At 43.2% G+C, this 26,691-nt stretch overlaps 1 protein-coding gene across 3 annotated transcripts in view; it reads left to right on the forward strand.

Moving 5' to 3' along the window:
* The window catches only part of srgap1a (SLIT-ROBO Rho GTPase activating protein 1a), a 79,473-nt gene that overhangs the window by 714 nt on the left and 52,068 nt on the right, over positions 1 to 26,691 (forward strand). The gene's annotated exons all lie outside the window — the stretch shown is intronic.

Raw genomic sequence — 26,691 nt, forward strand, 5'->3', positions numbered from 1 at the left:
AACCAGAACAGCCAATCTTCTGATTTCTGTAAAGTTACCCACAGGCCCACTGCTGTTTAATGGTGTTTATATTAGCATTAGAAGGCGGTGAGCTTAATTAGCAAAATAAAAAGATTGGTCGTATGTGTTCAGGGGGGAGCTAGTGGTCTTTTGTTTTGTAGTTTTGCATGTAAAAGCCAATGAAAGTGCTCAGCAGATTCCCCACCGATCCAAAGAAGGGATTACCAGCTCTCTGCATATCAAGTCATCTGTTATGTTCAGGTTGTATGTCCAATCAGGCAACAACCTCTATCAGCTGAAACACATTTTACTATCAGGCCCTGGTCTGGTGCATTTTTATTATGTTGACTGAACAACCTGTTACTGTTGAGGTGAGTGGCTGAGCTTTTCTAGCCACGCAGGGCTGGTGTGAGACTTTGTAGCTGCCACATTGTTCCCACAGTGTGACTGCAACAAGTTCAGGCAGCACACTTGTGTAGAGAGGCAGTGTGCTGCTCAGGGGCACTGCAGAAGAGCTGGTTGTGTGCAGTTGGACCCGTTTATTTACCGCTCAGTGCCATCTGCCCCAATTTAGGTAGGTGATTTAGAGGTGGGGCGCTGCAATGATGCAACCCTAACTTATCTTGTCTCCTCTGTCTCCTTCAAGTCCCCCCATGCATGCAGAGCAGAGGTAGTTTATTCCCAGATAGACCAGCACAGGAAAGAGGTAGTTGCTGGTCCTGGGTAACCATGGGGATTTGGCCCCCAGCCAGCCAGCCAGCTGTGTTCCTCGGTGCCGTTGGCATGCTGAAATATCACCTATTCACGTCCCCTTAACCAGCCTTAGATCCAGAGAATGGGGGGAGGTTAGCGGGGGTGCAGGGGTTTAGAGGAGGGGGCAGGGTGGTGAAGGGACCGGTGCTGCTTGAGGAATTACAAGGTTGCATGTGGTTGAGCACAAGCTCTCATTTGCGAGGAATGCCCAGCACCTTTTCTTCTGCTCCCCCCGCGAGAATGACTAAGGGCTTTCAGCCTCTAAAAGAGGATGATGCACAGTCATAGGGGATGCTGAACAAGAGATGACGAAGCCTCCCATTTGTCATGCAGAACCCAGCGGGGTAATAACAACAACCTGATGCTGCTGAGAATAGCTGTTGCTTGACGAGACCACCTGAGCCCCAGCAAATCAATATTCAGGTGTATTGTTTTGTCGAAGATGTAGAGTTAAATTCTGAGCGCAATGCACCGAGGCTTGTCATGCATTGTAAATATTCCTGTGAGGATATTAAACCAGAGGTTGTGCCATGCTGTTTGCATAAAGTACTGTACTTGTTCTTTTTGCATTGCAAATACCCTGCGGGTATTTCAATTTGAGAGTTGCTTTATTTATTTTTTTATCAGGCAAATGTATTTTTGGACAAATGTGGATAAATCCGTCTGTCTTCAGACAAACTCCACTCACTGTAATTAACCATGGAGATGCTCTATGTTACTTGTCACGCTCTGCTCATCCACACATACTGTATCATCGCTGTAGAATTTAAATGTTTATGCCTGTTGTCAAGCATAACAATGAGACTCTTTAGTAGGTCAGATGACTCCTGCAAATGCAGCCCGTTTGTGCTTGAATAATAGCTGCCAGAGTGTTGGTAGGTTATGAGTAGTTAGCAGGGGCCGAAAATGCATTCAGTCAACATTAGATATTCAGTTTTAGAGCAGCTCCTGATTTTGCTGTTGTGGAGCGCTTCATGAGTTGAGTTTGCAGTGATAATGAGTGGGATCACATCTGCAGTGTAGCTGCGATAGCCAGAGGCAGATTCTGGTGAACAGACATTGATTACTCAAGAAGTAGAACAACAAGCGGCTCAGAAAACAGCCGGAGCTGATGTTTGATCTTTTGGCCAGCATCCTCTCTGTCTCACAGTTTAATAAAATGTTGTTATTCTCACAATATTTTGACAAATATCTGGTGGCCAGTGTTGCCTCATCTTGCATAACCCCATAACCATTGATCTGTAGCCTGAATCCCTCCGTCCTGATTTTGGTAAATGACATGTGCACTGTGGTCATCTGCTATCAGCAGATTTACACCTTTTTACCCCCCTAAGATTCATCTTTTATATTTATACATTTTCAGTACTTTTCAAAGGCATAATGGCAACAATGTGCAGAGTGGCATTGTTATTCTAGTCAGTAGATGAGAGGTATTTAATGTAGTCTTCCATGGTGACTGCCTGTCTGTCTGAAAGCCTCCCTACAATGGCTGGCATTACTGTTGTCAGGCCTGACTTGTCATTCAGCTGACATTCACTCCTTAAGTACCTCCAGCAGCCTTTTTTACCCTCCCACAGATGACATAAAAATGAATGTCATTTTGGTGATTCAAGGAAATTATCCGTTTATTGAAAAAGCTCTGTAGCACGGGGATTTATTGTTTGCTAATTGCGTAAGTCGGCATCTACATCAAGGTTGTGCTTGCTTTGGGAAAAACAAAAACATTAAGAAATTGGGTCAAGACAGTAGAGTTTGTTTGTGCTTTATATCGCACGACGGCTTCAAGTCATTTGAAACAGGCTGAGGAAAGGTTGCAGGTACACTGGCATTCTCTGTGGGTCTCTGTTTCTGTGGAGTGGTGGATCAGGGCATAGCAACGCTGCCTTGTTTGCTTTTGAGCAAAGTGTTGGTTTTGATGTCAGACTTTGGCTCGCTGTTTGTGGCCTGGGGGTCGTGACTCTGATGGCAGGTCCCCTTGAGCCTCGGTCAGGGGTCCTCTCCCAGATCATCATAAAGGCAGCCCCCTTTGACCTGCCTTCACTGCTGTTTGAAATCAGAGCCCTGCCCCTGTGCATACTCAAACAGAGAGGCCTGGCCATGTTTGTATGCAGAGGGATTAAAGGCAGGAAACTGCTCTGAGGTGGTGTGGTCTTGGTTATCTTTGAAATTAACAGGATTTGTCTTGTGGCTGAAAGTCATTAGTTTATTTACATTGGTAATAGTGGGAGTTAAGGTTGTCCAATTGCATGTCGGTGGATGAGCATGTATGTGTTGATTACTGCCTATAATGCAGATGCTAGGCATATGTAACATCTGGATCATGTAGCCAAAACTGTAATTTTGCTTTAAATCGGTCTTCCATGGTTTTTTAGTGAAATAAATCCATCGTCCCCAGACTTCAGCATGAGATGAGAGTGCGGTGTGCTGAAGCTGCCGTCTCTTTATTTAGAATGGTTCTTTAGGCTCATTTTGCTGGAAAAAAAAAAAACATGCTAGATTATAAAAGACCAGGGAGTTTTTGGAGTACTTAAGCAAATTGTCTTTTCAGGGTATATAAACAGTCACTTGCTGAGTGCTTTCACAGAAAGTTGAATCCAAATGTGTCCTTGATTCAGTTTGTGTTCATTCACAGCAACACCAGTCAGTAGTCATTGTTTGAATTACCTGATTAATTATGCACTCTAATCAATAACATTTATTGTGAAGGTATTACATTTTTAATTATACCAAATGGAGAAAAGCAGCATAATTAAGAAGCTGACTTGCTATCAGTTAATGGTTGATTGACCTGGTGCTTTGTAATCTCGGTTTTTGGTAGGATTCCATCTTTACACACACTGAGATTAGAGTGATAGTGAAAATTTGAACAGCTGTCAGACTCCCATGTCCTTGTGTCACCTTTGCTCTCTTGATTAGTGAATATTGTCAACTGTGAGTTTGGGAGAGTGAGTAGGTCTGAAGCAAGCTGCCACTGTAACCCGACCTTTTGTGACTGTCAAGTTTTTGTCCCATTAACACCATGCTGGAGCCACGTGAGGAAGACCCTCTCTCTGCATTTAAAGTCATCCAGAAATCTGATGGGGAAAATAGGATACCTGGAGGGAAATGGGAACTTGAGAACCATTACTTTGGTGGTCCCCTAAAGCCATGTGGTACTGGATTACACAAATACAAAAGACTCCAATGTCCCTGATCTTTCCTCTACTTTTCTTGCTGCTTTCTCTCTCTGGTCTTTAATGAATCTTGATCTAATATTCTATTTCAATGAGCAGATGTTGCCATTTTTGGTACTGAAACAAATTATTTTACACTCCCTGCAGTTGCAGTAAGTAATACTCCACCGTGGATGCTGGTGGATCTGTGACGATCTGTCTTTACAGCTTCTCAGAGGTGTTAATGGAGGTTAGAGGTTGAAAGACTTTCGGAATCCTAACGCCCCCTGGAGCACTTCTCCACATCACACATCCATACACACATTTACCATCTGTTTTTACTACCCCCCCTCCTTTCTATAACTGTGTGTTGTGTGTTTCCAGTCGGTGGTATGGCATTGGGTGTGGCATTGGTGTGCACGAGCGTGCGTTTGCAGGGGTGGGTGAGTGGTTATTGACAGCACCATCTGTGGCCACTCACCCTTTTTGCAGTTTTAATAAACTCCGCTGAGCTAAAGCAAGGCTTCACTTTCCCTGCTGTGCTTTTCATTGTTGTCACAAAGGCCACCGGGACATTATCCCTCTCCTCTGCCCCTGACCCCTCACCTCCCCCTAAAAATATCCAAACCAGCCTCTATCCATGCCCCTCTACCCCTAAACCAAATAAAAGAGGTTGCAAATGCACCGTTACAAATGAAGACAAAACAAGCCTGGTGTATTGTGTTCAGTTGTAAGTGACACTGATTGGTCCAATTTATTCCTAGGAAGGATCAAGTCAAACCACGCCATGTTCTGCTGTAGTTTTCGCCCTTTCTGTTGGTGGTGTTGGAGCATAGAGAAGAATCCCTGTGTGGGACTGGCATGCCTGGTAATGAGCTGGATGAGATTCAGTGTGTAACTGCTGCATTAGCTAATAGGAGGCACAGGGTGTTAATGGAATTGGACCGTGCTTAGAGAAAGTAAAACAGAAGTATCAAATCAGATAGTGAAATAAAAGGGAGAGCTTGGGGGGGGGGGGGATTTGGCAACTTTCTAGACAACTTTAATTCCTTTGAACCACTGCTGGAGCTCAGCAGATGGACAGACAGGAAGGCAGACAGACGCAGTTTGACCATCAGGCCGTGCTGCTGTCTGCCACCTAGCAGGGCTGGATTAGGGGGAAGGAGATTGGGGGATGGGAAGGGATGGTATGAGGTCAGTGCAGGAATAAGTGAAGGCGGAGGTCATAATCTCTGACTTGGCTGACTTGTTTTAATCTGCGTCTGTGTGTATTCAGCCGATTCATCTGCCAAATGTAAGCTGTTTACGTGTTAAGCGGTGGCGAAAGCTTTTTAAGACAAGTGCAAACATGCTACAAGTGAAGTCTCTTGTTGCTTTTTATTTCCTGCGTTCACCTAAACAATGTGACATCTGCCACTTTGACTTCCTCTTTTCTGTGTCAAACCTTTGACTGACCAACACAATCTGTTCACAAGATGTGGCCTGCTGCTGTTCAGGAACCCTGCTCCCATCCCCTTTTCTGGGAAGAAAGCTGAGCTTTTTAGGGTCCCCAAGTCCTCCATCTTCTCCTAGTGGCAACGCCCCTCTATGCTTAAGAGATTAGTTCAACTCTATATGGGGCCGCTCCTGGTTACATTTGCTCAGGATTTTTGTATAGGTGAATACTTTTTTTTTTCCTGGAACTCCCTGCAAACCACCATGTGCTGTAAAAGCTTAATATCAACAATCGACAAATGATTCATTAAGTAATCAGATCATCAGATGTGCGCAGAGAGGAGTGTCATAAATGGATGTCACACTGCTTTTACATCCACTCCACTAATTTGATCTGATTGTTGCAGCAGGCATGTTCACACTTTAATCAGGTTATCCTTCTCACATTGAGTTTGTAATTTTGATAAGCATATCTAAATTAACAACAGCCTCACATATCAATCCCTTGAAATACAATGAGATTGTGTACAGCGTTGTCTGGTTTCTGTTTACAGTGTGATTTTGGGCATGTGTCACTGAGTTTATGACATGAAGTGGGTACAGAGGTTTGGATTTGAAACGCCATAGCTCCATGGCTCGCAGTGGTGGAAAAATGTTGCCAAATATTTTATGTAAATGTCAAAAGTTATGTTTAGTTGAATGCACTTCCTTCCTGTATATATATTGGCGAATTACTGCCAGATCAGTAGAATAATGAGACATTGTTTAAAATGAGACATAGTTAATGTGTATTATTTTTGATTCCATTGCATTGGCCAGTCAAATTAAAACTAAAGCGCTGCCTGCACCTGGTCTGATCCTGGGCCTTGACTTGTGCCCATGCATCTCTCTACTTCAGACTACTTTCAGCTGGCGGGCTTCCCAGATTTCCTGAAATGATGCAATTCAAAACAATCAAATGTTTGGCAGTCAAATCTAGTCTGCATTCATCAAATGGTTACTCATATTTCCTGCACCTGCCAAAGACAAGCCAAATTACATTAGCAACTTGCTTTGTTGTACGTTATGACTTTCCACTGCATGCTTAAGTCATTGTAAATGTATATACAGTAGCACCTTAAATTATTCAACCCCCCCTTTTGCAAATTAGGTGTTTTAGCAAAATTTACAGCTGTGTTCAAAGAAACAAGTCAAACAAGAACAACTGAAGTAGCTCAACACAACTAATGTTACTGGTGGTTTCACCAAATTCAACACGAGGTCTTTTGCAGTCACTCCAGGGTTTTTGACCACCTGCCTCCTCCAGAAATCTGGCTGCAGCCGTTGATAGCTTCCTCTTTCTGCCACGTCCAGGTAGTGCAGCCAGTGTTCCTTTAGCTTTGAACTTGTGGACTATGCATCCAGCAGCATCTCTAGGAACATTCAGTGCCTTTGCTACCATATGTATCCTTTTCTTTGTTTGTGCAAGGTAATGATCTTATCTCTGAGCTTTTTTGGACAATTATATCGACTTACTCGTATTTCTAACATGCAACCAAGCGTCACTGTGAACAAACCCACAGCCAGTCTGAGTATTTGGTGTGTTTTGTCTCAAGCAAACCTGATGCAACTAATGAAGCCCTTGATTAGTTGCATCGGGTGTCTTGAGACAACACCTGCTTTGCAAATGAGTGCTCTTATGAGGGATTCTGTTCAGGGGGTTGAATAATTTTGAGACTGCAGTAGTCAGAAAAAGTTGTTGAATTTGAAGAAACCACCTGTAATATAAGTTGTGTTGAGCTACTTCAATTGTTCTTGTTTGATTTGTTTCCTTGAACACAGCTGAAAATTCGGTGTACACAGTGTCTCATAATTACATAATTTTCCAGTCAATAAAATGTAGTGCATAACTAATCCAGTTATGAACCAGGGCAGTAACCTCTACCAGCCAGTGACAGATAAATGTTCAACTTCATCAGTGACTCAAGATAGTAAGTTATTATTTTGTGTCAGGGCAGACTAAAACAATCCCCGATATCAGCAATGCAACGGCATTAGCAATATGTCATATCCTGTAGTACGTTATCTCCTATGAGGTTGTCTTCTCAGACGGAGCTTATGCTCAGTCAGTGTATATAACCTCCAGCAAGTTCCTTTCAGCTTTACACATTACCGCAATTTCTCAGAGTTTCACACGACATTTCTCAAAAACAATTCCTCCCTCCACCCTCTGCCATAAACTCTTTCACATCCACCCTTAACAGTGATGAACAGAAGTTTAATTTACTGACCAAGCTACGCCTCCTCCCATGTCCCCTCCCCCCCTTTTCCTTTCTTCTACCTCGACCTCACGACCTAAGGGAAGGGGGCTTTGAGCTGGCTGCCCTCCTAATCAATAGCCAGAGACCACCCCTCGAGGCACGGCTGCCATGTTGGGCTGCTGGCCTGAGGAGACGTTTTAGGCCGAAATAGTGTTAGAAAAAGAAGCGGTCAATGAAATGTCAACTAAAGGCTTCATCCCCTTTTGTGTCTGTAAGCTTGATTGATTATAGCTTAAAGCAAAGAAGGCAACCCTGTCTTTTATTTGAAAATATAATGTATTCTTGCTGCGGTGGACGTCTACGCTTTTTTTTTTTTTTTATGTGGTCACTTATCCCTCTGTCTATGGTTCCCCCAGTGCGCTCGGTCTGTTTTTAGTAGTGCAGCGAGGAGTTGGAAGGAGTTTCCCAGGGTCTCAGCTCTGAGTTTATCAGCCTCATAATAAAGGCTCATTGTGGGCTGCAGCAGGAGAAGGCTCGAGCCGAGTGAGCAGCCATGGCTGGTGTCTGAGCAGCTCCAGGCAGGTCCTGTCAGCTGTGGCCTGAACTCTCCTGCACCCTCCCCCGAGATGGAAACAAGAGCCATAGCTGCGGTTCCAGCTACGCATATGTGGGGTGCTTGGAATAAAAAAATAAAAAATAAAAAAAAAAGAGCCATTTACGGATAAAGATCTGTCAGACATGTTCCTCCACTGCTCATTGTGTCCCGCTGCCAGTGGTCACACATGGAGAAAGTTTCAGTCCTCCTTTGGCTGTGTTCTGTCCCTTCTTACTCGCTCAGTTTCTAAGCTTCAAAGAGTTTCTCCATGGCTAACAGCAAACAGCAGACAATGAAATAAACTAAAGGTGAGTGATGAAGATGACATTACATGTTTATGGTTCTATTATCTTTTGAAGCATTTGTGAAGTTTTTACACTCCCTGAAAACTCTCCTAGCTGCCATGCAGTGTTGGTCAGCCGTTTCCATAAATAACCCCTTTATTTTGTCATCATGAGACCTCATGTGATGTTGGTCTGGATGCAATGAAACAGCTGATATTTCTTTGTATCTTTCTTTGTATCTTCTGTGCCTCACCGTGTGATGAAAGAAAAGAATCCAGCTCAGTCATCAGCTATTTCTAGTACACTTCCTCATTTTCACACTTTCAGATTAACTAATAGCAGAGGTTGATAAGTAAGATTCTACTGAAACGCAGCTTATGGTGGTTTTCAGTTTCTGTCTGTCGTGCTCTTTGTCTCTGTCCCTGCACTGAACCCGTGCTGACGGCCTTCTGTCCAGGACAACTTGACCCTCTGGTCTCCAAATCGCTGACCTCTGCTCCTCGACCTGAATCCTCCGACCACAGCACTGCCAACTCTGTTTAATTAGGCGGTGTGTGGATAGCGTGCCTGTCGTGCTGGGTTCGTCAATGCTCGTTGGCCATTCAAACAAATACTTAATGAGTTTTCTATAGCAGTCAGCGATTTTTTTCACTCTTCCGAGAAATTTAACAGCAAAGTAACAGGTAGCTTTCAGACCTGTTTATGGAAATTATAATGCTTTTTGTTTTAACTAAATAGTTCCAAGAAATATGGAGCTCGTGATGATCTTGTCTTAATTTGTATTTACTGTGACACATCTCTGATGTTTGGAATAATGTAATGAATGGGAACAATCTGCAAATAATATAAAGTAAAATAAATTTGGAACTCACTAGTTCTCTTGATCAAGGCTCCCTACATGCTCACATTTCGGTCACAAATGCACCCTGTTTTTCCCTTTAGACTGGTCAGAAAGATGACAACTTAACTGTTGTATAAATAATCAGTACAAGTCCACCTCCTGTTCTAGTATTGATACCAGTGTCACCTAAAACTAAATTGAATCCCTGGTTATTCTGCTCGAAACAAAGGCTAAGCTTCTGTGTTTCCAATGATTCCTGGGTGACTGGGTGGTCATTTTTCCACAGTAGAGTGAGAGACTGCTCTTTGTCATAAGAAAGTCCTTTTGATAACCAGATATGCATCCACTAATTGTTTTAATGCTTTCTATATGAGGAACACCAGTGAAGGACCCAGTCTGGCAGAGCTCATGGTACTGCAAATAGCTGCAACTCAGCTCTTGGAAATCTTTGTGTCCTGTTCTGGTGGATTTTTTTTTTTAGGTTAGGATGAAGTAGAGCACATTGCTCTCTGCAAGAAGTCCCTGCAGACTCCTGACAGCCCATTTTATTATAGTTTAATAGGAGTGGTATGAGCTGCACAGCAAAGTTAGTTTTTTAGATCAGACCGTTCTGGAAATAGAACGAGCGTGACACTGTCCTGGTCCGCCCTTTTCTCATAACCCTAAGTAGAGCAAAGCCTATCTGACACAAATGGTCACAAAGAAAATAGTATAGAGGACACTTTTTATCTCCTTCTTAATTATAGATTGTGATCTGCTCTTGCAGCAGGATGACAGCTGAGGCACCATTATAGCAGGGCAAACAAGATTGTTTGGAGCAATTCAAAAATGTCATCCCAGTTTGTGTGTGTGTGTGTGTGGGGAGGTTGAGTGTGTCTGCATACACTTGCCCGTTCTGCTACCCAGCATGGACACAGGCATTGTGGACATACCTCATATATCTTACTTTTTAATCAGGCAGTGTGGAGGAAGCTACCATCTCCCCTGAGGTCCTGTGATTTGTCCTGGTTAATGGCGTGTCACAGGGGTGTGATGCATGGCAACCTAGCCGGGTGCGTGGCACATGCATGACTGGACAGTGGTCTCTCTCTCTCTCGGTTTCTCTCTCTCACTCACACACACACAGACACGCACACACACAAAAAGATGGCCTCCATCTCCCGGCTCTGTGGGAGACAGAAAAGAGAAAGCCCCAGTCTTGCTCGCTATAGTGTAGAGAAACAAAGCGCAGTGAAAGCTGATCTGTCTGTTCTTTTCTTCTTCCACCCTCTTTGTCCCTCGCTCTCGCACTCTGAGCAGCTGCCCTAAGGTCGATCACATTCTCTGGCCGCGCTCGGCTCAGGTCTCATGTGGTAATCCGAAAGCATTGGGTGGATCTGCGTGGCGTTGACCCCTGCAGACAAAACTGGCATCCGATTTCACCTGTCCAGTCTTGTCAAGTTTGTGTTCACGAAAAGGGAAAATGACAAAGGCTTTCAATGAGATATTCTGACGGACATTTTTTTTTCAGCGGAAGACATGTCGTGTCAGTGCCTGAGAGCCAGACTGAGGGCCTGCTCTCAGAGGCAGCCACTGGTACTTAAAAAAGTGGGAGAGGATTGGCAGTTAAAGCCTCCCTGAGGGGAGGTCAGAGGAGATAACAGCACGTAACTCTATGTCACTTCCTCCATATTGGCTTCCACTATAATTATCTGGAAATGAGGTCTTTGTGAAGCAGCCTCATTCTCTTGTCTTCTCTGTGTGTGTGTGTGTGTGTAGGAGCTGATCGTGTTAGCCTAACTTGGCCTCTGGTGCCCCGTGAGGAAGGGGGCTGTTGGGGGGTGTTGTGGACTTCCTCTCACTGTAGATGCCTTGTGAGAAATCAATCCCTGCTGGCTGTGACAAGGGGACTGATTGGGCCTCAGGCTGCAGTTTGGGAGGCAGTGTGGGTGCTCAGTGTGAAACCCGAGTGAAGGGAAAGATTAGGATGTGATTTGAGTGACGGCAATGTCTTTTTCAGCAATGCTGGCTGTGGCCACAGAGAAAAGACCTAATAGCGATCAAACTACACACGTTATTTTTTTGTAATGATCCGTAATTTAAAACAAAAAAGCTGGGGAAAAAAATGTAGGAAGTGTGATGTTGTGGGAGCATGCAAATCCCCTGTAATAGTAGAACAGGCTTGTCAGTGATGTCAGACTTTTTGTCATTTACTCAGGCCTGGAAAATTGCAAAGCTGTTTTAAACACAGAAGCAAAAGAAAAGAAAAGCTCAACATATAGCAGACAAAAACATGGGTGAATATCAGCATTGTTCAGTCAACAATTTTTGCCACCTGTAGACTTTTTTCCTGTCTCACAGAAAAGTTAACTATTGCAGCTATGATTTGAATAAGACCATCCATCTACAGCTCTGCTTGCAGCTCCGGGAGGCTGTACTTTGGCAAACCAGTGCTTTGAACTTAATGCTAAGATGCTCACAAGGCAATATGCTGATGTTTAGCATCTTAGTTTAGCGTGTCAGCATGCTAACATGGAGCACCAGCTAACATTTAGCATTGCACTGAACATGAAGTACAGCTGAGGCTGATGAGAATGATTTTTAGATGTGCAGATATTTGGCCATAAAAATGAAAATCCAAAAAATGTCAAACCCATTGTGATGCAAGAGGGAAAAATTCATCCTTGTGGGAACACGAAGGTCTGACCACCCAACCCTGTCCATCCCTAGGCTCACATCGTAATGAACAAGATTTATTGGGACAAGAATTTCTGTTGAGAACTTTGCTCCGTTGCTCAAGTGTTTCAGTTTGTAGTCCTCAAATATTACATAAGCATATTATCACCCTGCTTGTGTTTGCTCCCCCTCGTAACATTCCCTTGTCAGGTGAGGATCTCTAAGGTTGAGCTTAAGGTTTCAGAAGAGCAGTGTGGAGCAAATATTTACCTGTGACTCAGTTTAAACCACCAAACTCAGATGCACTGCAGTGAGCTGTCTCGATCAAGGCAGCCTCATTATTATGCCCTCGCAGTGCAGCTTTGGCCTTACAGATGTTGTTGCATCAGCCTCGGAGCAAAAGAAAACCAAATCCTCCAGTAGAGCATTAAATTCCTGCTGCCTTTTAAAGTTTGCTTTGAGCTGTCAGTTCGGTTAGACGCAGCTCAAAAAACATGGGGTTCCATTTCATATTTTGTTTGATTCTTGGAACGTTTGAAACAAGCATTATAATAAAAAGATGATGATTGTAGGCTTAACATGGTCCCTTCTTCTTGGGCTCTGATGATTCATTCACAGCTCTTAAACAGCCATTAAAAATGCATGTGTGCATATTTGGCTGAAGCTCTGAACTGTATCATATCAGCATAATTATATCTTTGATTTTAGATTTAGCGTTTGCTTTGATGTTTGGCTGTTGGCAAAATATCAGTGGCGTTTTCCTGTGGCTATAGGAAAAGACCTTACATATATGTCTGTGTGGGTGGAAATCAGCTTAAATATACATTTTTATTGTTTTCTCGGATTTCATTTAACTGGTGCTGTGCTTGGGCGTGGCTGTTTTTGAGCGTGTGCCTGTTCAGAATGGGGCTATTGCTCGGCTCTTGGTATTGTTGCCTGCAGCATTATCAGGGGGGGATGCTCGGCAACACATACCTGTTCGGAGGGGACCGATTGCTTGGGCCTGGGAAGTGCTGCTTGCAGTGCTCTCGAGAACCACTAACCCAATCGACTTCACACTCAACGCCCCATTCCCTTGCGTCCTAAGGAGTACACCAACCAAATATGAACTTGATCGGATGAAATCATGGGTGCTGGTCAGAAATTTTTTATTTTATTCAAAGGTGTCCAGGTTATGCAGCAAAGCTTTAAAGTTGAATGTCAACATCGACTCAGCTAATTATAGTGCCTCTAAAGTAAATGAAAATATCTGTATCTTATTGTGAACCAGTGCTTTGTATCCATTTGTCCATAATATCATCATTACGATCAGTTTATCAGATTTGGCTTTGTGCACAAGTGGCTTCACTGCCAGGGGAGTCATGTCCTCTTCTCCTATCTTAAACCCCAAGCTCTTAGGCAAAGTCCCCCCCCACTATCCCCCACCTGCCCTTAATTCTCTACCCTCAATCTTCAATCCCAGCTTTAGCTCACCCATCCATGCACCTCATTACTCTAACCCCCAACCTGCCCTTCTTAGCCTCAACCTCTGCGCCCTCAATCCCCAGCCTGTGACCAGCCAGACCGAGGGCCAAAGTCAAACTGATGCTCTTCCTCTGACATTCTGAATTGAGGCGTCAACGGATCAGATCATTATAGAGGTCATACATGAATCTCTTTAGCAGCATTAAATTATGCCTATGTGTTGCCAAAGTTTCTCTCTCTGCGTTTTTGGTGTTAGTACAGCTCAACAGGCTGTGCTCCTCATCAGTACTGCTCCAATTCTAAGGTTTCCCTCCCCACTGGTGTCAAGTATTTTTTTTTTAATCTTGAGAAATCTCAGTTGTGGATTTGTGCACAAGATAGTGTAAGGACCAGGGTAACAGTACCAAATTGTAGCACTTTTACAGGATGTTTAAATTGTAGGCAAAAAGCTGTTTATCTGTACATAATCAAACTACAGAGTAAATTCAACTAAGAGCTCCATCTTTCCCATTCTCCTCATGGGACAGCAGCTGTCTAGATATGTCAGGTGTGTGATCTACATTTCCCCTGATCCCCATGTCCCTCTGAGGTGAAATCATTCCCCTGCACACAGAGATGACCTCATAACTGGACACCAATGCTGAAATGGTTTTCAGTTTAGTGCTCCAGGAAGTTAAGCTTGTTCCTTATGGCCAGCATTCTTAATGGTAGTCAGCAGGTATTGTTAGCCATGATATTTAACAGCATCTAGTAAACAGAGGGTTGAATGGCTGACTGGGGTGTTTTAGTCAGCACTGCGAAAGCTTGCGTGCAGTCAGACTCTAACCTTGAGGCACCGTTGAGATTTAATTAAGTAACTGTTGGCACATCTGATAGTGTTTTCAGTGAATCTCAGCGATCTATGGCAATTTGCTTCATTACAGTTTCAGTAGCAGCATTTATTCTCATTCAGACATGTCGAAAATGCTGATGATTTTAATGAAGAATGTATATTTTAGCACAGGTTAAAGACAACTCTCATTTCACCCTACCCTTCCTGCTGGAGATGAGTCTCCACATTCCCCAAACGGAATATGTTTACACGAGGCTGAAGCCGTCTCCACGAGTGGATTATTTCAGCTGTCACAACTCTCAGCACCAGGTGGGAAAAGATGAACTGTTTTTCCTCAGAGGAGTTTGGGGGAAGTTTCTGCCTCTTGTACAATGTTTTCAGCCCATCCACATTACAGAAAAGTTCTGAATAGGAGGAGGAATGCGTCTTGGTTGTAAATGCTGGAGTGGTTTTCTGTCCCTCTTCCTGTTTCCACTCACGGCTGCAGTTTTATCTTTATGCCATCTCTTTGTATTACCGTTTACAGTCGCAAGGCCAACAGTTCTTAATTTTGGCTGCTGTCCATGTCGTAATTTCATGAGTGTTTTCCCAGTCGGTTGATGTCATTATACTGTATTTTCCTGCAGCATTTCTGCTCATTTATGCATAAACGGCAAACAAATTGATGGAATAAACATCATTATGCGATTAATGAATACATGTATGTGCACTTCATGATCCACTGCCGTAGCACTTCTCTCGTGACCTGTAAATCCCTAATGACTGGTCATTTATTCACACAGAAAGAATGACAAATGGAAGTCTACAGGCAGATAACACACACACACACAGAGCACATCACTAAACAAACATAAATACATCCTATTAATGCTCACAAGGCTACCACACAAGGACGCTGTGTGCTACTTAGAGTTTAATTTAAAGGCATTACCCTAGTAATCAATACTGCCTGTGTGTAGACACAGGGGGGTTTGTAAAAGTATTTTTTAGAGAAGGCTGAATGGACTTGTGTGTCTCTGCGTGGTGTGTGCATCATAGGTCTAACTTTCAGCTGTGCTTTGTCTCAACCAGCTGCTCCATTGCAGATAAGACGTCTTATCCATCTTTTTGGACCTCAAAAGTAGTTTTATTTTCCCTTTAAACTTGTCCCATGGAGATCTGAACAGGAGACTTGAGCTGATTACAACTTTTGAAAGTCATCTCCATCTCTGTGTGTTTTTCCAGAAGCTCTTTGTCAGAAAATGTATAGCTCAAATTGAACTTGGGGACATTTTTTAAAAACATTAGTTTGAAGTGGGACATAAACAAGATTAGCAAATGAGGGACAAGAAGGATTACTTAAGCGATCCTCAGATTAGCTAAAAGAGAGGAACAGATGAAAGCTTTGGTGTGTTATTGAGAAAAGACTCCATTGTTTGTTGTGGAGTGAACATCAACATGTGCAGTCCTTCTAACTTTCTGATCCCAACTTATTCCCCCCCAATTAAACTCTCTGTCCACTGAAAAAGACTCTGCTCGATGTTTCAGTCTTGACTTTATTGTTGGTGTGCAGATAAGGAGTCTGTACACCAACAATAAAATGTCTTTGAATGTGCCTTTGGATTTCTCTGTCCTGGACCAACTGAGATTTGTTTTTGTCAGTTTATTTCAAATAAATATGGAAGAAATCACCTTAGATTTAGCCTTTCTATGACATTTCTCTTGTCAGAATAAGTATACATCCTGCAGATACCACAACTCGGTCCCTTTTGCCTGAGTTTTTACTAGAGCCCTTAACTTTTTCAGGTAATAAGTAGCCTCGTACCATTTCTGTCTCCGCTCTGTTTCTCCCCAGTGTGCTTGCAGAACATACCCTTGCCTCTGGAATTACAGGCCTGGTCTTGAATAGTAGGGTTGTTCCTCCTCGGTCCCTGCAGCTCCTCTGGTGGCTCAACCCTATCAAAGGCCCAGAAACCACACATCCTGCGAGGTGCTGTTTTTTGTGGTGGGGTGAGGGGAGGGACGCAAGGAGGGGTGGTCAGTAACGAGAAGGAAAACACATGAGCGGAGGATGATGTTTTTCTTTGCTGTTTAGTGGATACAGTACAAATCATGAAGGAATGGCTGATGTTTCCCATGTGGGTTTTTGGTCAGAATTCAGGATATTTGCACCGCCCCCCTGATGTTTGCCATAATGTAATTCACCGTGCAAGTTTGGGGTCGGTCGCTCTTTCCTTCTCTGGCACATGCGTGCTGGCTGCCTGTTCGCTCTCCTGAAGCTCCAATCAATCACTGACCCAACCGCAGAAAGAAATGAGGAGGAATCAAACAACATATCAGCGGAGATGAATCTTTTCCCTTTTACCACAGATAGTACACTCTTTATTTGAGTTAGGTTTAAGAATAAGAATAAGAATAAGAATGACTTTATTTATCCCAGAGGAAATTGTTGTCCAGAGTGCGGTACAGAGGTCAAGTCACAACAATACAAAATATTGAAATACAAAATTGAACAGAAATTCACTATACATGGACTTGTGACCTTTTGGAAGACATGTGCTCCATACCTTAACATTTTGCTGTCGAGAACTGTCTGCATTTATCATTTAAAGTGTACTTATTCAGAGGTAGTTTGTCAGTCCACCACTTCTAGACATCCAGACATAATGATCAAAACCATCAAGTCTTTGGCATTTCTGTTAAAAATATGCAATCATCAATGTATCCCCAGGATAGGAAGCATCGCTGTGTAGTTACTGTAGACTTGTCATCTTGTTATTGATTTTTTTTATTTATATTTCTTCTGTGCTAATTATTGCTGCCAATCAGCAGCCATGTATATTCAATACCTGCTGATGAAGGATCGTAAAGGGAGATTGTGGAATTTCAGCAATAGCCAGGAATCACTTAGGAGTCCTGTCTTCATTTGAATCAGCCCAGTTTTACTCAGTAATAATGCAGGCTGTGATTGTAGGACAAGCCTTGATTAAAGCACAAACCACTAGGAGCTTGCTTGTTACTTTATTGCTTTCTTGTGTCGTGTTTTTGTTTGTGTTGGTGAAGCCCAGGTTTGAGCCTGCTCCCGCATTAACATACTTTTGAAGTTCACAGTCTCCCTCCATCTACTGATCTCTTCTTGGAGTCATAAAAAGATGGATTAACTTAATCACTGGCCAATCTTTTTGCTGGTATTTGTTTTCATTGTCCAAAGATGAAACATTTGAGCATGAGAAGGAGAATGAAAAATAGCCCCCAGGCGTGGTTTCCCGTCCTCTGTTTCTGTAACGTGTAGAATTCATTTAAGAGAGCCGTCCACTAAGATTCCTTTAAGGATCTCAGTGTTTCTGAAGAGTCTGAAGGGACACATTGAGGCAGGTGTTTATGGAGATGGAGTGTGTAATGAGGGGGACTGGGAAACTGTGCTAGACTGGGACTGGTTTCTCTAAGCTCCTGAGCCTGGATGTTACCAAATATTCAACAATAATACCGTAGCTTCTTAGTGTCTTTTGTGGCATCCTGCATTGTTTGCTTTGAATTTGAACTTGCAAGGGAGCCCTTTGGCTTAGAGTGATGAGATGCAGTTATCACTGGATCAAAGTTCACAGGAAGTTGAATCTTTACAGCAGAGTTATAACTGTGCTGTAAAAACATGGTTATGACCATGGTTATGATCCAGTATTTGTCATGCAGTGGGTAGCAACACAATGGAAAGCTTGCCACATCGAATTAAAAACTTGTTCATGATATTACTCCTTGATTGAGTTACCAGGTGCATTTGTCCACTTTTTTTTGGTTGTATATCAGCTGGGTGGTCCAGCTTTGTCAGTGACACTTCAGCTGTAGTGGTGTACACTCATCTCCTCTTTCCCCCTATACTTTAGTATGGCCCAACGGTGCCACGGTGTCCCGACTGTGGGAACACGTTGTCAACCCAAGTTGGCAGCGGCTCCAGCTGGCTCCAGGCCATAACTCCTGTCCCTGTGCAGCTCTGGTGTCTCCAGGCTGCTGTGTGGGAAGACAGACAAAAGAACTTTAAAATAGAGGTGTACACACTGTGAAGGAAGGCAGATGTACAAACACCCCGGGTAAATAGACAGCTGGACAGAGAGATGGACAGATGGCATAGAGAGGCAGCTTCGTAGATCGTCTGGATAGAGACAAATACGTGGATGGACAATAGAGGCAGGTAGGCAAACAGGCTTCAGCGTGAAGACAAACATTCATACCAACAGGGACGTGTCAGAGCATCAGCCCACCCAGATTTGCTCTATTTGCACAGTTAAGTTTTTTTGTAATTAAACTACAAAAATTAATGTTCTTAAAGTTTTATCTTTGCACGTGGTTGTTGATCAGACTCAGACTGCATCATAGTTATGCTATATTTTAGTGATAAAATGACGTTTATTACTGGATAAGATTCCACTGATTTCAGCTTATCAAATGTTTCTGCTTTTGTCACTTTTGTATCAATGTAAACTGAGTATTAAGTTTTGGACTATTCCAGCTATTTGGCTATTATATGGGCTATTCCTAATTTATATGTTATGGTTGCTGCTCTGTACATTTAATGCACCTTAATTAATCTTAGTTCAATGGAGGTAAAGACTGTAATAGAGACACCAGCAAACCGACTAAATGGCCTACAGACATGCCCACAGACAGAAATAAGCAGCAGAATTGGAGGGTAGTCCGTGGCAGCTCTGAGTGCCACCGGAGACTGCTGACAATCCTGACCTCAGACCAAACTGTCCAGGGCGCACTGGAGGGAGACGGGTGAGGAGCAGAGGCCAGGAGATACAAGGGAGAGTCGGAAACTGAGATCAGGGAGCTTGCTGGTGACAGAGCTGTCAAAGTGATTCATCTCCGCTGCTGGAAGCGTCTCGGCTGTCTGGTCTGCATACCTGCAATGTAATGCACTCAGTTCCCATACAGGTGCACACACTTCCCCCTCTACCTGCTGTGTGTGTGTTGAGAGTGTGTGCAGGTGAGTGGGTGATGAGCCACATTGTATGGCTATTCATTTATATGCCCTCTCTCTGTCTCGGTCTCTCTCTCTCTCTCTCACCCTTCCGCCTCCTTGGGGGCCATGAGCAGGGAATAAATCCACAGTCTCTTAGAAACCACCCCTCCTTCAAACGTTTATCACCGCAGGCCACATAACTGCTCTGCCATTCTTTAGGCTCATCTTTCAGAGTTTTGTATTATTCAAGTCTCTGCCAGCATATTTCAGTTTCCATTTGTTTACTGCGAGGGGAAGTAAATATTCCTATAGATGAAAGCTTGTGCGCCTCTGTTCCAGATGTTTCTCGTGTGACGCCCTTTTGAAAGGCATTTATCTTTTCAGCTGTCCGACCGCAGAATTTTCATAGTATTGTTACCCCAAACAAACATCCCAACTGTAAGAGCTGCAGGCCTGCCCAGCCAAGTCTTTTGCCCGAGGATAGCTTTGTTGAGAATGAGAGGCTGACTGGCTGCCTTGACATATGAGCTTTAGTCCCTTTATCTCTCCCATCGCTAATATCCCCAAACAAAAGGACAAAGACAGGCTAGGTACAAGGCGAGGTGTCATTTTCCATTTGGAAAAGTGGAAAAAAATCTTTACATCTGAGGTTTAGATGCTGCATGTCTAGTGTGGTTTTCTGAACTCCACTGTATGGACTGGGCTTTAAATTAAAACAAGCTGAGGGCCCAGACTGGTTTTCAGTATACACATTATCTAGGCCTCTTTTTCTTTCTTTCACGCACAAGCACCCACACTGGTCCCTTTAGGGCAGCAGACAGAGCAGCTGGGTATGGTCTAGAGACTAATAAGAAAAGTGGTGAGGTCTGGCCAAAAGACTGAAAAAAGATCAATGTATTTCTCACAGATTCTCGTTTCTCTGATGTTCAGCCACGCAGATGTAACCGCTTCCCGTCCTTAGCATTACTCGCCCACATTCTTATCGCCCTCAGCACGAAATATTAAAGTGAAGCAGTGTCAATCATTTTGTCTATTCTATAATTGATTTCTTGAGTATCAAATCCTCACTCCCTGTAGGCCCGAAAGATGTCTTTGAAAAGTTTGTAGTTTGCTACGTTGGCAGCTGTGCCCTGCTTTGACTCTCAGCCATTACAAAAGGATTCCAGTGGTGACCCAGAGTTACAGCGAGGGGAAAAAAGAAGCAGTAAGCAGCAACTTGTGCCCACAGAAGCTTTTCAGACAGATTGTGTTGTCACACCAGGACTTTCATGTCACAACAGGGTTAAAAAGGACATTTACATACATTTTTCATGGTGACCTTAGACGCACGAATTTGTGCCTTTGACGTAAAGCAACCCATCTTGACAGAGCTGACCTCTGAGGGAACAGAGAGCTACTGAATCCAAAATGGAGGAAGCTATTGTAGCTTATCCGCTGTGTTTCACCTCCTCTGTAAAAGAGAATAACTGTCCGTCAAAGGAGGAATGGAGCACGCTAGTATGCTCTCCATTGTTACTCCTGTGAATCCAACCCAACAGCATGTACTGCTCTTAGGGAAGAAGAGCGCTTCAAACTTTTTAGAACATCAACAGGTGAAGCATTATTTCCTTCAGCACACTAACACACAAAAGCCGAACCCACACATACTTAAAGAGACGCATCCAGCCACACAAATCTGGTCCGGCCCGTCTGACGGACCAAACACGCACCAGACTGGTGTCCAGATCAAACAGAATGTCTAGATGTTAACCAGCAGCTGAACAAACAGCTCTGCCTCTAAAGTGTGCTTACTCATTCAGCTCCTCACTCTCTTATTTTGTTTGGATCAAAACGATGGTCCTCACAGGCCACCGCAATGTCAGCGGTGATTGATCCCTCTCCTGCTCACCGTAGGCTTCTCGTCTGTGTAGACGTTGCCTTAGCAACCGTGGCTTTTTGGCCGATATGCCATTTGGCACAGCTGAGTCTAATTGTCAGAGATTATTACATTTCGCTTATTGAAATTGCACATTTAAATATTAACTCAGTGAATGGAGCTGACATAGATTTAAGTGTTTATTTTGCCTAGTTAGAATTCTCTGTTGTAACATCTGTTTTTTTGACTGCTGGAGTGTATTGTGTTTGAACAGTAAGCGCAGTTAGCTGCCATGGCCGAGCTGTTTCTGAATCAGACTATAAAAACCAGAGCGCAGGAAGGAACCTGAGCTCTTTGGGTCTGCCGCCCACAATGCTCCCAGGCCCAGGAGAAAACACAAGGACTCAAATCACAGCCACTACTGCATTTCCTGTGTCTGTGTGTGTGTGTGTGTGTGTGTGTTGGAGTTGCTGGGAGAAGTAGTGCTTAAGTGTGTGCGTCCATGTCAGAGGAAATCATAATTTATGCAAGGTAATAACAGGTCATGGTCCTCTTCTCCCCAGCAGTGTGGGCATGACAATAGTGAACAACAAACAAAGGTGCTAGTGCAGATAATCTGCTAAGAAATTAACCTCTTGTAAATCACTTCACACGAGTAGCATCATACTCCTGTTGGATCATAAAATATCCCAAAGGACTCCCATTTGTTCAGCTCATACTGTTTGAAAGAAGCAGAGGATTATGGGCCGGGCTCTCTTACACTCTGGTTTAAGTCGCTGGATCACGGTGGCCTGCAGTACTTTCACTGGAACTGTGTTTGTGGTTTTGGAAGCTGCTAACATGTCAGTCAGATGTTGTAATGGGGCCCATATTGCCAGTTCTGTAATATTTTGAGATAAGATGCTTTAGTAAAGCTGGCAGTATGTTCTGTGTAGTTTGGCTGTGCTTTGCGTGATCGGCGAGAATCTGTTCAGCCTTGTTGGCAAGTCTGTGTAATTCAGACAGACCGGGCTATCCCTCAAGTTGTAGCTTTGTCCCTGACAGCTTCATTTCAGCCAAAAAATGGCATTTGTCCCCTTTTCAGTGTTTAATATGTTTTATCACAGACAGAGTGAGTATGACACATGCTGCAAAATAGAAGGAAACCTGGACATCAGTAATTAAATCTTACTAGTGAGATAATCTGCAATAAGAAACCACACAGTGACACATTACAGCAGTCATGCCCAGATATAAGTCTGACATACCAAGCACATGATGACTTTCTTACTGGTCCCACCAACGTAATCAGTCGTTGCACAAGTCCTCTCTCACAAGGACACTGTGTGATACAGCTTGAGTCACTGCAAAGTGTTTTGTGTGTGACTCCCTGGTCATGATTTATTGGCTCTAATGACTCATGATGTCAAATGTAGAAACTTCTCCCTTCTGGTAAAGTATGATATAGATGTTATGTCCAGTGGGCATAGCCTAGCCATGAGCTACTGTTACACAGTTAATGTTAAGGCTGCCATAGCCTGAAGGTTTTTTGTTTTTGAGTCTTCATAAAGGGTAATGGAACTTTTCTTCCTTTTTGTATGTGAAATGATAATTGAAAAGTTACCTTTGTTGGCTTTTTCCCACAGTATCATTGTGCTGGTTTAATGTAAGAACATGTAAGGGTCATAACGCAGTACCTGAGGGTACAGGATGGAACCACCTGTTGACAAAGCACTGTCCGCTTCTAGTAAACTCCTGATTCATGTCATTTGCATGACTCATTTTCAAGAACTTTCAACTTTACTTTTTGAGAATAGTTCGGTACAGTTTCCTGCTCCGTTGATGATTTTGTTAGGTCTAATTACCTTAGCTTTTACAGCTTTTACAGTATATCCAGCCTACCTAAAAGCCTTTGTTTACCTCCATCGGTCGCAATATGCTTGTCAGTGCTCATCATAGCAGTCCATCAAGTGGCTCCCCATCTGGTCCGGGCCTGGCATATCATGTGTTGGTGATAAAACACTCCATGGCAGCCGAGTGCAAGAGTGCTAGTAGAGAGTCAGTCACCCTGCGGGCCTTTAGTCCACATCCATCTGCCTTTCGTTAATGGTGTGCAGAGAGAAGGCAGAAAACGCTTCAGGTGGGCACAGTAGATGAGAGCTGGACGACCAAGAAGCTCAGGGTGCTTACAGTAGTGTGTTTAGCATCTGGGTTTAAACATCAAACCAAAGACGAGTGCTAAGGAATGAGCCTCATCAGTTTTCATCAGGGGGAATCAACACTGTGACTGTGTGGATTGGGCTGGTGTCCTGTGTTGCCATGGGTACGAGCCCAACTTAATATATCCCACATTTCTATCTTCAGTCTGCCCTGCATTTTAAAAAACGAGGATTTTTCTTCACAGGCAGAGATGCAAATGAGTGTGTAGTTTTAAAAGTTACGAAAAAACATGTACAGACCTGATCAGAACAACAGATTAGCACCGATTGACTCAACTGCGTAGTGAGTCATCTTTTGCTAGTCCAGTTGCTTAGATTAAACTACTTTTTGTATAATTTTTGCCATACGGTATGCATTTATTAAAGAAGCTAGAATATGGATGAAGGTCCTGTTATAATTAAGTATGGCAGTAGAGCCTTGTTGGATTTTCAGAATACTCCAAAAACGTCAGAAGAAGATGTGCTGTAGATACTCAGCTCTTGTGATCCCACTCCAGCTGTAATTAAAAGCTTGTGCTGCGTTAAAAACTGAACGGCCATTCCGTAATTACCTTTGATGGTATTTATCCTGTCTTGTATCCAGCCTCTAGAAGAGGCATGGACAACTCCCCCAGTCCCAAACCCTCGATCTGAAGCAGATGGTGGGGCTGGGCACCTTCCTGCACAGTCCCTCCCCAGGCCTCAGCTGCTATTTCAGGTGCTGCTGATGAGACACTCTGCATGTGGCAACACAGCCCTGGGACTGATGTGGTACGCCATGTCCCAGATAGTAGTTGGTGAAGACTGTAATCAACTTTGAGAAACTCTAGAAACTCTCATAGTGTTTGTAGTATTTTATGGAACCTCCAGAGGAATACATTGCTGCACTCAGCAAAAGTAACAGATGCTTTTTAGACAGATTGATTCATAGCAAGGTTAATTGGGAGCATCAGCGGGAGCATATTATTTGTTCAGGAGAGAAAAAACTTAACTCTGTGGCCCTCTGATAGTGGGTGAGTTGTTTTTTTACTGAAGCCCAGTTTCTCTCTCTGGAGGTCAACAGTGTGGGTCAGTACCCATCCTGCTTACAAGGCAGTTTCTTTGACAATAGAACGGGCCTATCTGGCAAATCAGACGCCATTCTGAACTGCAACTTTGGACATATTTGTCGCCATGAATGGGGTTATGGGAAGTATGTGATGTGGCCTCCAAAGGAGCAATTGGATAACATCCAGTTCAGAAACAAAAGGGCTTTGGTACAAACTGATCACCACAAAGACCGAACAGCACTCTCTCATTGTCCATATCAACATCATGTGCATTCTGGTCCACGCTGACTGGATGTCCATCAGTCAGCTAGAATTGTTGCTGACAACTTTATAGCGCCTGCTTTAATTCTGCAAGCCGCTCGCGCCAACATGTACCTGAATATGGTCAGAAAAGCCTGTGGAGCTTTGGCAGATTGTTTGCTTGCTCGGTAGATTCACAGAGAGAAATTAAGTTATTATTTTTCAGCAACTTTACAGCATTATTTCCTGGTATCCCGTCACGTCATTTCTCAAAACAGTGCACAGGTGCTCGTAGTTCCTCTCAGTTTCAAAGGGATCGCAGAGCCTCCACCCCCACCCCACCCCCACGCTCTCCCCACACCAAATCCTTCGGCACAGAGGCCTCCACACGTGTTTATCATACAGATGACCTCAGAACGACAGGAATGCACCATGTAACAGTAGATGAACACTGTCAGTCAGATGGATTTAACATGAGAAAACTTTTGGATCACAGTGAATTTTCAAAGAACTTCAAGGTCCTGTGTGCCAGTCTGCTGGTCATGTTAGTTTTTTACTGGTCAGACAGCTTGTGCTGCCTGCAGTAGGGGGTTCATATGAATCAGTATGATCAAAGAGAGCTGTTTGACTCTTGTGAAACACAAAAGTGACTCAGTTATTCATTTCAAATATTTACATTTTAGGTTAGATAACGTCTCTTATGAAGTCTTGTCTACACTAAGGTGGATAGGTCTAAAAACACTTATGAAATATGAAAATGTCGGTGTCCACACTTGGTTTATTATTGTTATTCTTATTCTTTTTGGAGTGTTTTAGTCTCTTTTGGTTGTATTACAGCCATTTAGTCAGAGGTGAGCCTGACACACCTTAGTTAAAGCTAAAACATGCTTCTCCTGGGTACACCAGGGCTTAACTTTACCAGGGTTGTTCAGAAACGTTTGTGTGGCTCTGTCTTTCGTATCTTTACATACAGTACAACTTGTGTAACATTTACACTTATTTTCGTCTCAATCCGCCTTGCCTGAGGAACCTCTGCTTGTGTCTGCAGATTAACCCTCCACTGATAATCACTGATACTATTATTGTGTTTTTATTAATTTATAGTCAGAGATCTTACTCGCACTCTTTAGCTGTCCTCATTGACAATCATTTTTCAATATCTGTATACATTGCGATTTGATCGTGGCTCATGAATGCTACATGTTGACCAAGATGATCAGTAATTCCTAAGTGGCTGTAATGGAACCATTGAATAAATCCCTATTTTATGTTAGTAGACTTGTCTGACAACAATAGAAAAGGCTTCAGGCATATGGAAAGCAGTTTTCAAAAGCATTGGTTTTTGGTTTGAAAAACACCAGCTTAGTGTGGAAGGTAGGCCATGTTGGACTGAAAAAAATATCTTCTCAAATGTATCTGCCTGACTGTGGTCATGGTCTTTGTTTGACTCTTGTCACAGTTGGATTTTCCTTAACCCAAAAGTGAGTTTTCATTGCACATCACATTTTCAAGAAGTGCCAAACCTGTAATTTCCTCTGACAGGTGGTTTGCTTTTAACATTAATTCTTCCGCACTTCCAATTTTGAACTGCAGCTTCAATGGCCAACGTTTGACTCGGAAAATGAATGATTTAATGAGTTTCCATGTGCAGTCATGAATGTAATTATGTTAAATGATCCAGTACACTCCTTTGTGTCAGTGCCATGGTAGCTTTGTTTTAATCCCTACATCCTCTGGAGATGGAGGCAATTGCAAGGTTAGACCATTCATCAAAAAGGCCTGGTAGACTTATATGCAGTCAAATTTAAAACCAACTTCCACCTTAGCATACATCGGTCGTCTCCCAGTTTTGTCAATGGCCTGATTTTCTTGATGCTGAAGTTTTGAGTACTTGATTGCAGTCAGGCCTCCGCTTTACTGTTTAAATCCCATCATCCACGTTAATGATGTTTGTTGTTCACTGTGGTTGAGAGTTAAACTGCTTTGATAAGCATTCATTCAGATTTAGTATTGCTGAAACGCCTCCCTTGTGTCCCGTCCATCTCTGTTTAAGTGGTTTTAGTCCTTGTGAGTGCCAGAAGGAAGGAGCTGTTACTTGAAAATGCAAAAAATAATCAAGAGTTTCTAACAGACCCACTGTAAATTGAATTTATTAAGATTGTGAGAAGATTTAATGCTGAT

Source organism: Pempheris klunzingeri, chromosome 5 (genome assembly GCF_042242105.1).
Source record: "Pempheris klunzingeri isolate RE-2024b chromosome 5, fPemKlu1.hap1, whole genome shotgun sequence".
Classification (NCBI taxonomy): domain Eukaryota; kingdom Metazoa; phylum Chordata; class Actinopteri; order Acropomatiformes; family Pempheridae; genus Pempheris; species Pempheris klunzingeri.